Below are 10,000 nucleotides of genomic sequence, written 5' to 3'. Positions count from 1 at the left end.
CGGCAAGGCGCCCCCAGGAGGATCGGCGGAGCGCCCCAAGGAGGATCGGCGGGGCGCCCCCAGGAGGAACGGCGGGGCGCCCCCAGGAGGAGCGGCAGGACTCCCCAAGGAGGATCGGTGGGGCGCCCCCAGGAGGAACGGCGGGACGCCCCAAGGAGGATCGGCGGGGCGCCCTCAGGAGGAACGGCGGGGCGCCCCCAGGAAGAGCGGCGGGGCGCCCCCAGGAGAATCGGCGGGGCGCCCCCAGGAGGATCGGCGGGGCTCCCCCAGGAGGAGCGGCGGGGCGCCCCCAGGAGGAGCGGCGGGTGCCCCCCCAGCAGGAACGGCGGGGCGCCCCCAGGAGGAACGGCGGGGCGACCTCAGGAGGATCGGCTGGGCGCCCCCAGGAGGAACGGCGGGGCGCCCCCAGGAGGAGCGGCGGGGCGCCCCCAGGGGATTCGGCGGGGCGCCCCCAGGAGGATCGGCGGAGCGCCCCCAGGAGGAGCGGCGGGGCGCCCCCAGGAGGAGCGGCGGGGCGCCCCCATTAGGATCGGCGTGGCGCCCCCAGGAGAAACGGCGGGGCGCCCCCAGGAGGATCGGCGGGGCGCCCCCAGCAGGAGGATCGGCGGGGCGCCCCCAGCAGGAGGAACGGCGGGAAGCCCCCAGCAGGATGAGCGGCGGGGCGCCCCCAGCAGGAGGAGCGGCGCGGCGCCCCCAGCAGGAGGAGCGGCGGGGCGCCCTCAGCAGGAGGAGCGGCGGACCGCCCCCAGCAGGATGAGCGGCGGGGCGCCCCCAGCACGATGAGCGGCGGAGCGCCCCCAGCAGGAGGAGCGGCGGGGCGCCCCCTCAGGAGGAGCGGCGGGGCGCCCCCAGCGGGAGGATCGGCGGGGCGCCCCCAGCAGGATGAGCGGCGGGGCGCCCCCAGCAGGAGGAGCGGCGGGGCGCCCCCAGCAGGATGAGCGGCGGGGCGCCCCCAGCAGGATGAGTGGCGGGGCGCCCCCAGCAGGATGAGCGGCGGGGCGCCCCCAGCAGGAGAATCGGCGGGGCGCCCCCAGCAGGAGGAGCGGCGGGGCGCCCCCAGGAGGAGGAGCGGCGGGGCGCCCCCAGGAGGAGGAGCGGCGGGGCGCCCCAAGCAGGAGGAGCGGCGGGGCGCTCCCAGCAGGATGAGTGGCGGGGCGCCCCTAGCAGGATGAGCGGCGGGGCGCCCCCAGCAGGAGGAGCGGCGGGGTGCCCCCAGCAGGAGGAGCGGCGGGGCGCCCACAGCAGGATGAGTGGCGGGGCGCCCCAAGCAGGAGGAGCGGCGGGGAGCCCCCAGGAGGAGGAGCGGAGGGGCGCCCCCAGCAGGAGGAGCGGCGGGGCGCCCCCAGCAGGATAAGCGGCGGGGCGTCCCCAGCAGGAGGAGCGGCGGGGCGTCCCCAGCAGGATGAGTGGCGGGGCGCCGCTAGCAGGATGAGCGGCGGGGCGCCCCCAGCAGGATGAGTGGCGGGGCGCCCCCAGCAGGATGAGCGGCGGGGCGCCCCCAGCAGGATGAGCGGCGGGGCGCCCCCAGCAGGAGAATCGGCGGGGCGCCCCCAGCAGGAGGAGCGGCGGGGCGCCCCCAGCAGGAGGAGCGGCGGGGCGCCCCCAGCAGGAGGAGCGGCGGGGCGCTCCCAGCAGGATGAGTGGCGGGGCGCCCCCAGCAGGATGAGCGGCGGGGCGCCCCCAGCAGGAGGAGCGGCGGGGTGCCCCCAGCAGGAGGAGCGGCGGGGCGCCCACAGCAGGATGAGTGGCGGGGCGCCTCAAGCAGGAGGAGCGGCGGGGAGCCCCCAGCAGGAGGAGCGGCGGGGCGCCCACAGCAGGAGGAGCGGCGGGGCGCCCCCAGCAGGATAAGCGGCGGGGCGTCCCCAGCAGGAGGAGCGGCGGGGCGTCCCCAGCAGGATGAGCGGCGGGGCGCCGCCAGCAGGATGAGCGGCGGGGCGCCCCCAGCAGGATGAGTGGCGGGGCGCCCCCAGCAGGAGGAGCGGCGGGGCGCCCCCAGCAGAATGAGCGGCGGGGCGCCCCCAGCAGGATGAGCGGCGGGGCGCTCCCAGGAGGATGAGCGGCGGGGCGCCCCCAGGAGGAGGAGGGGCGGTGCGCCCCCCGCAGGAGCAGCGGCGGGGCGCCGCCAGCAGGACGAGTGGCGGGGCGCCCCCTGGAGGACGAGCATTGGGGCGCCCTAATCAGGAGGAGCGGCGGTGCGCCCTCAGCAGGATGAGCGGCGGGGCGCCCCCAGCAGGATGAGCGGCGGGGCGCCCCCAGCAGGAGGAGCGGCGGGGTGCTCCCAGCAGGATGAGCGGCGGTGCGCCCCCAGCAGGATGAGCGGCGGGGCGCTTCCAGCAGGATGAGCGGCGGGGCGCCCCCAGCAGGATGAGCGGCGGGGCGCCCCCAGCAGTAGCGGCGGGGCGCCCCAGGAGGAGTGGCGGGGGCCCCCAGAGGAGCCATCCCATGAATTCAAGGGGACCCATGGCCTGTCGTTACAAATTATACATTTCGATAAAATGTAGTCTACGCTTCTTCGCCGTTTCGTCTCTTGGCATCGTATTGATAGTCGATATTGTATGGCCAGTCAGCCTTTCGAAAGTGTCCCCTAAACACCGTCACCACTGAGGTCATTTCAGAATCATCTTGAAAGAGAAATGCATCTGAAAGTTCCTGTGATCAGACTTTGCACCGTTTTTAACGAAATTATTATATCATGAGAAGTAATGCCGCATGATCGCCTCTCAATCTTCATCGGATATGATATCGTCCGAACACTCCAATTTGTCAAACATATCGTCACTGTACTCGAATTGTTTATCATTATCTAGAGTTGATTTGAAGGCGATCATCTTCATTTGGAACTCGTGTATAGACGTTTTCACCTGGTCTTGGTATCAGCGTACAACCCAGAGAACGTTTTATTGTGCTCGTCCTTTAGTCTAGCTGCCAACACCTTATCTTCTTGGAACGTCTTATTCGTTATACCCTTGGTAGCCATTAGCCATTTCCATAGGTGCTTCTGTCTACGCCTCTGTCTACGCTTCTTCGCCGTTTCGTCTTTTGGTATCGGCCTCGTCGTTATGGCTTCGGCATGGGCACTTGGACTGTTTTGCGAGAGGGCGCTTTATGCCCTGCCATTCGCTCGCGGCCAATCAATTGTCTTCGTTGCCGTGGCGTCAGCGTTCTCGGCCAATCAGTCGTCTGCGTTGTCGTGACGTCACCATTCTCGGCCAATAAGTCATCTCCGTTGCCGTGACGTCACCACTCTCGGCCAATCAGTTGTCCCCGTTGCCGTGATATCACCTTGTATCGTTAGTCGGTATTGTACAGCCAATCACCCTTACGAAAGTATCCCCCAAACACCGTCACCATTGAGGTCATTTCAGAATAATTTTGAAAACGTTTTATATACATATATATATATATATATATATATATATATATATATATATATGTGTGTGTGTGTGTGTGTGTGTGTGTGTGTGTGTGTGTGTATGTATATATACACATATCGCTTGTTTGCGAAAACGTCGTCATAACTCAAAAGACTGAATTTTTGAGTTATCTATACAGACATATTCATCTTCAAACACGGATTTTTTTGGTAACAGTGTCATATCTGTAGCTCAAAAATTGACCGCTAGGGAGTGCTAAATGTCCCAACGACATAATCTTACATGTTCCAACTTGTTCCAACAAATATTTTAGACTTAGTAAAGATTATGATTGTTTCAACTTCTATAAACTTTAGAAGCGTATTTGGTGCTCCAAAAAATGTTCCACCTATGGTGTTTGAGGGCTTTTTATAATATTGAGAGCGTTTTGAAACTTTAAAATGCCTCTCCTGAAAAATTCGATATTTTGAGTTATGACGACGTTTTCGCAAACAAGCGATATATAATTAAACTAACTAACCAGTCCCTCCGTCCTAATGGGTACTTTTTTTTTTTTTTTTTTTTTTTTTTTTTTTTTTACTCTATTTGCAGCCAAGCTACTATATGAATCCATTTGGAACGATTGTGTATTTCATACAGGAGGAGCCAAGAAAAGAGGGAGGGAGGGGTGGTGAATGGGAGTGGAGTATGTAGGGATGAAATGGGTGGGAGTGGATCTATGCCTTTGACTTTTGGCTACCTCCCTTGTATTGGGGAAAAAGCAGTTGGTATACAGTATGTACAGTATATGTATGTATGCAAATGATAGCGTGAAACATATATGCTCAAAATTATTTAATTTGACTTGAGTTTATTCATTGCAGCACGATATAATTTCACAAACATTTCAAACCAATACTAATACATATGGGATAACCAACAAATATAAAGAATCTAGACTGAGTTACAGGTAAGAATATAATAATATACTAGGAATAAACCAAAACAGCCAAATAAGGGGGCTTATTTTCATTTATGTCAAAAAGATATATATATATATATATATATATATATATATATATATATATATATATATATATATATGTATATATATATATTTATCGGCTGAAAGAAACCTGCACAGCGAAGCTATAGCGATAATCCTATACCACACTCCTGGTCATATGGCCAATTCCCGAAGGTTGAGTGTGGTTGAATTTTCCGCCAAAATCATCGGAAATTTAAAATTCCCGGCTCTGTGCAGGCATGCGCATTGTCGACCCCACCTCCCCCTCCCTACCCCTCCCTTCTTAGCCGGCTGCCCGGCTTGCTGAGCTCACTCACATCGCGGAAACGGGACAGAGTGGTCAACTTGCTGCCCACATGGGAGCAGGCGGTCCCGTTTCCTGCTGGTTAATCGTCTGTTAGTTTTATCGCTTTCCGCTTGGCTGCTGGTTTGTCCCATTCTTCGACTACCCTTTTAGTGATCCAAATGTTACCTTCTTATTTCTTGTGCTCCGGCTTGTGCCCGTTGCTGCGAGTCTGGTAGCGCGGAGGGGGGCTTCTGGTGTCGGCGGCCCCTTACCTAAGTTCTACGGTCCCACAGCTTGGATTGTCAGGACGGTCCTCTATTGCCTCACGGTTTGTATCAAGCCCTAGGCGTAGACTTTGACCATATACGATCGCAATCCGTCCCCGTCTTCAGGCCGTCCGTGGTAAGAACCCGGGCCTCTCGGAAGACGTGGGAACGTGTCTTATGGTACGGAGGGTGGCGCCCCCCAAGGTCCTCTGGCCTCTCGGCAGCCCCATACCTCCGACCATTATCGGTCCTCTATTGCCTCACGGTTTGTTTCAAGCCCTAGGCGTAGACTTTGACCATATACGATCGCAATCCGTCCCCGTCTTCAGGCCGTCCGTGGTAAGAACCCGGGCCTCTCGGAAGACGTGGGAACGTGTCTTATGGTACGGAGGGTGGCGCCCCCCAAGGTCCTCAGGCCTCTCGGCAGCCCCATACCTCCGACCATCATCGGTCCTCTATTGCCTCACGGTTTGTATCAGGACCTAGGCGTAGACTTTGACCATATACAATCGCAATCCGTCCCCGTCTTCAGGCCGTCCGTGGTAAGAACCTGGGCCTCTCGGAAGACGTGGGAACGTGTCTTATGGTACGGAGGGTGGCGGCCCCCAAGGTCCTCTGGCCTCTCGGCAGCCCCATACCTCCGACCATTATCGGTTCCTCTATTGCCTCACGGTTTGTATCAAGCCCTAGGCGTAGACTTTGACCATATACGATCGCAATCCGTCCCCGTCTTCAGGCCGTCCGTGGTAAGAACCCGGGCCTCTCGGAAGACGTGGGAACGTGGCTTATGGTACGGAGGGTGGCGCCCCCCAAGGTCCTCAGGCCTCTCGGCAGCCCCATACCTCCGACTATCATCGGTCCTCTATTGCCTCACGGTTTGTATTAGGACCTAGGCGTAGACTTTGACCATATACGATAGCAATCCGTCCCCGTCTTCAGGCCGTCCGTGGTAGAACCCGGGCATCTCGGAAGACGTGGGAACGTGTCCTATGGTACGGAGAGGGGTGCTCCCGAGGATCATCAGGCCTCTTGGCAGCCCCATACCTCCGACCAGTAATGACCCTCTAACGCCTTATGGCTTGCTCTGTCAGGCTCTAGGCGTAGTCTGACATTTCCACTCGTAATCCGTTCCCCATACGTCTTCGAGTCGTCCGTGGTAAGAACCCGGGCTTCCCGGAAGACAAGGGGACGTGTCTTATGATACGGAGGGTGGCGCCCCGAGGATCATCAGGCCTCGGCAGCACCATACCTCCGACCTTCAATGGTCTAACGCCTCACGGCACCACCCTCCTTCCATGTTTCTTAAGCGAAAAAAAAAAAAAATAATAATAATAATAATACTAAAAAATAAATAAATAAATAAATACCATGTTACCACACAGCTCTTCTCTTGAGCCACAGCCAACCTCTTGTCAACTTCACCTGGCTTGAGTTTAAAGATGACTTACCTGATGTTCCACCCCCAAGTAAAACACAAAAGAACTTTAGGCTTAGGGAGTCTAGTGTTAGAATTAGTATAAATCGGTTCAAAGATAAACTACAAACATTTAGCGTAATGAGAAGAGGAAAATGATTTAAATAGTACAGTTTAAGTTGACGCAAAGTGCTAGGTATTGTATAGATAAAATGCCTTGACCATAAAAAAAAAAAAAAACTCAGGTCGAAATGGACATGACTTTTCCTATTTAACTTAAGCTAATCTACAGTCATGATGGTCGAGAATTTTACCATGTTAAAGTTAATTTCGACGCTCACTGTGACTCAGGTCGAAATGGACATGACTTTTCCTATTCAACTTGAGCTAATCTACAGTCATGATGGTCGAGAATTTTACCATGTTAAAATCAATTTCGACGCTCACTGTGACTCAGGTCGAAATGGACATGACTTTTCCTATTTAACTTGAGCTAATCTACAGTCATGATGGTCGAGAATTTTACCATGTTAAAATCAATTTTGACACTCAATGTGACTCGGGTCGAAATGAACATGACTTTTCTTATTCAACTTGAGCTAATCTACAGTCATGATGATCGAGAATTTTACCATGTTAAAATCAATTTCAACGCTCACTGTGACTCAGGTCGAAATGGACATGACTTTTCCTATTCAACTTAAGCTAATCTAGAATCATGATGGTCAAGAATTTTACCATGTTAAAATAAATTTCAACGCTCACTGGGACTCAGGTCGAAAGGACCATGACTTTTCCTATTCAACTTGAGCTGATCTACAGTCGTGATGGTCGAGACTTTTAAAATTGTTAAAATTAATTTCGACGCTCACTGTGACTCAGGTCGAAATGGACATGACTTTTCCTATTCAACCTAAGCTAATCTACAGTCATGATGGTCGAGAATTTTACCATGTTAAAATCAATTTCGACGCTCACTGTGACTCAGGTCGAAATGGGTATGACTTTTCCTATTCAACTTAAACTAATCTACAGTCATGATGGTCGAGAATTTTACCATGTTAAAATTAATTTCGACGCTCACTGTGACTCAGGTCGAAAGGGACATGACTTTTCCTATTCAACATAAGCTAACCTATAGTCATGATGGTTAAGAACTTTACCATATCAAAACTAATTTCAACACCCACTGTGACTCAGGTTGACATAAACATGACTTTTCCTATTCAACATAAGGTATTCTACAGTCATGATGGTCGAGAATTTTACCATGTTTAATTAATTTCAAAACTCACTGTGACTCTGGACGAAGTGAACATGACTTTCCTATTCAACTTGAGCTAATCTACAGTCATGATCGTCGAGAATTTTACCATGTTAAAATTAATTTCGACGCTCACTGTGACTTAGGTCGAAATGAACATGACTTTCCTATTCAATTTAAATTAATCTACAGTCATGATGGTCCAGAATTTTACCATGTCAAAATTTATTTCAACGCTCACTGTGACTCAGTGATGTCACGGTATGATAAGATGACGTCATTATGTGATAAATTGACGTCACCATGTAGTCCTATGACGTCAATTTGTGTCTGTGACGTCACGAGACGATCCTATGGCGCCATGATTAAATCCGGTGACGTCACAGTATAATCACATGATGTCACTAGGTATTAAACATATAGAAGTCCGCTTGTGGGTGAAGAGACGTCATAAACTGCCATAACACACTATTGGATGAGAACGCTCGCCACGGGCTTCGAGGACTTCCCGCGGGAAGACTTGGGGTGAGTTGGATACATACCGAGGGTTCAGGCCCGTCTTAGTGGGAGACGCTCAGGGAACGTCTTCACCCAGGACGAAGCCTCTTGACTAACGCCCACGGACGAGGTCGCTCGGAAACGAATTCGGCCTCGCATACTTCCTTTCGGTCTCTCACTTACCCCGAGGATCTTCACGAAACTAGTGAGAGTGGTAGGCGTACGCTGGACGAAAGCAAGCGTCTCCACACTCAGGTTCCTAGACGGCTAGTTGATGCATTTGCCCACCGGGGAGGGTGCATCGGCCGACATCTCAGTGGCTCTGAGTGTGTTGGCGGACGTGGAGTTCGGGGTGGACTGGAACGGGTCTGCCCTTGCTCCCATACAGGGATTTCATTGGCTCGGGATTGAGTAGGACACAGTCAGCGCTCTTCGGGTGCTCCCCTGCGCCAAGAAAGCGTGTTTCTCTCACACGTTCTCCCTCCTTCAGTGGCGGGGGGGGGGGTACCTCAACTTCGCGACTTCGGCCCTTCCACTGAGCCACTTGGGGCGCCGACGGCTGGTACGGGAGGTCGACAGGAACCTACTACTTCTCCCGCGTGACCTGCCCGGGCCGATACCCTTAGCACTCCACAGCTTGTTGCGTCCCGGGCTTCGGTCGGGGCCCCTACGCCGGTCGCTCTATCCAGGTTTCAAGAGACCTTCGTAGTGTAGCAACTACGCCCACAAGTGTTCGAGTAGCTCTCCCTCCACTACGGCACCCCAGAGGTGGACCTGTTTGCCTCCCCAAACACGACCCAGCTCCCCCTCTACCTCACCTGCATCCAAAGGACACGCACAGGAGGCCCAGACGCCTTCGCGGAGGACTGGAATAGCTGGAAGTACGTATTCTTTTTCCTCCTCCAGCGACACTAGTCCTCCTGAAGGTGATGCAGACCCGCAGGTCCTTCAATGGTCAGGTCCTCCTGATAGCTCCCTACTGGCCAACCCAGCCGTGGTTCGGGGAGCTAATGAGATGGGGCCCTTCTCCCCTTCTACTGGGGTCAGCCTGCCTAGCCAACAGCCTTACCACGCCTCTTCAAGCGTCACTCCAATTTGATACTTGGAGTTTCTACGGGGAGCTCTCAGCCAACTCTTCTCTACAGAGGCAGCAGACAAGATGCTCAGAGCTCACCTTCCGTCCTCAGTGCGACGGTGTGGGTCCTGCTGAAGGAGATTCCGGAACTGCCTTCGGAGACGCGCGATGGTGACCATCTCCGCCAGCATGGTTCCGGACTTCCTGACTTGGCTGGCTACCGCCACCAACAGGGCACCGGCAACTATCTTGCCTCACTATACAGCCCTCACTGATCCGCTACGCTTGGGCATGAACATCCGAGTGCCACAGAGGGCGCGAACCCTCCTAATGAAGGGGATCAGCGCCTCGAGAGAGCCGAGACATCATCCGGTCCTGGCCTGGTCCTTGCATCGTGTTCTGCAGTACCTGGCGTTCGAAAGGGCCATTATGGAGGAAGATCACTTCCCTCAACGTGTCGTCTTTCTGCTCGCCTTGACTACGGACTACAGGGCTTCACAGCTGGTGGCAATCAACCGCCACCCGTCCGTCTCCAAACTGGAGGAGGACAGCTCGGCCCTAACCCTCTCTCCATCACCAACATTCCTGGCCAGGAACGGCCGAGCGGACGACATGATTGGCCCTCTCAGAATACAATCCTTCCGGGAGGGAGGACGCCCACATCCACTGCGCCCGGTCCGTGCGTTCGAAGACTACGTGGACCACACGGAAGAGATTTTTGAGGATCATCTCTTCTATAACTCGAAATTTAGGATTCCCCTAACCCCGAGGTCCCGGGCACACCTGCCTTTCCGCTCTGTGGGAGAGAGCCGACCCG

Source organism: Oratosquilla oratoria, chromosome 22 (genome assembly GCF_046742065.1).
Source record: "Oratosquilla oratoria isolate Oo_2021 chromosome 22, ASM4674206v1, whole genome shotgun sequence".
NCBI classification, from domain to species: Eukaryota; Metazoa; Arthropoda; class Malacostraca; order Stomatopoda; family Squillidae; genus Oratosquilla; species Oratosquilla oratoria.
The sequence above is the reverse complement of the archived record's forward strand: the minus strand, read 5'-3'. Positions refer to the sequence as shown.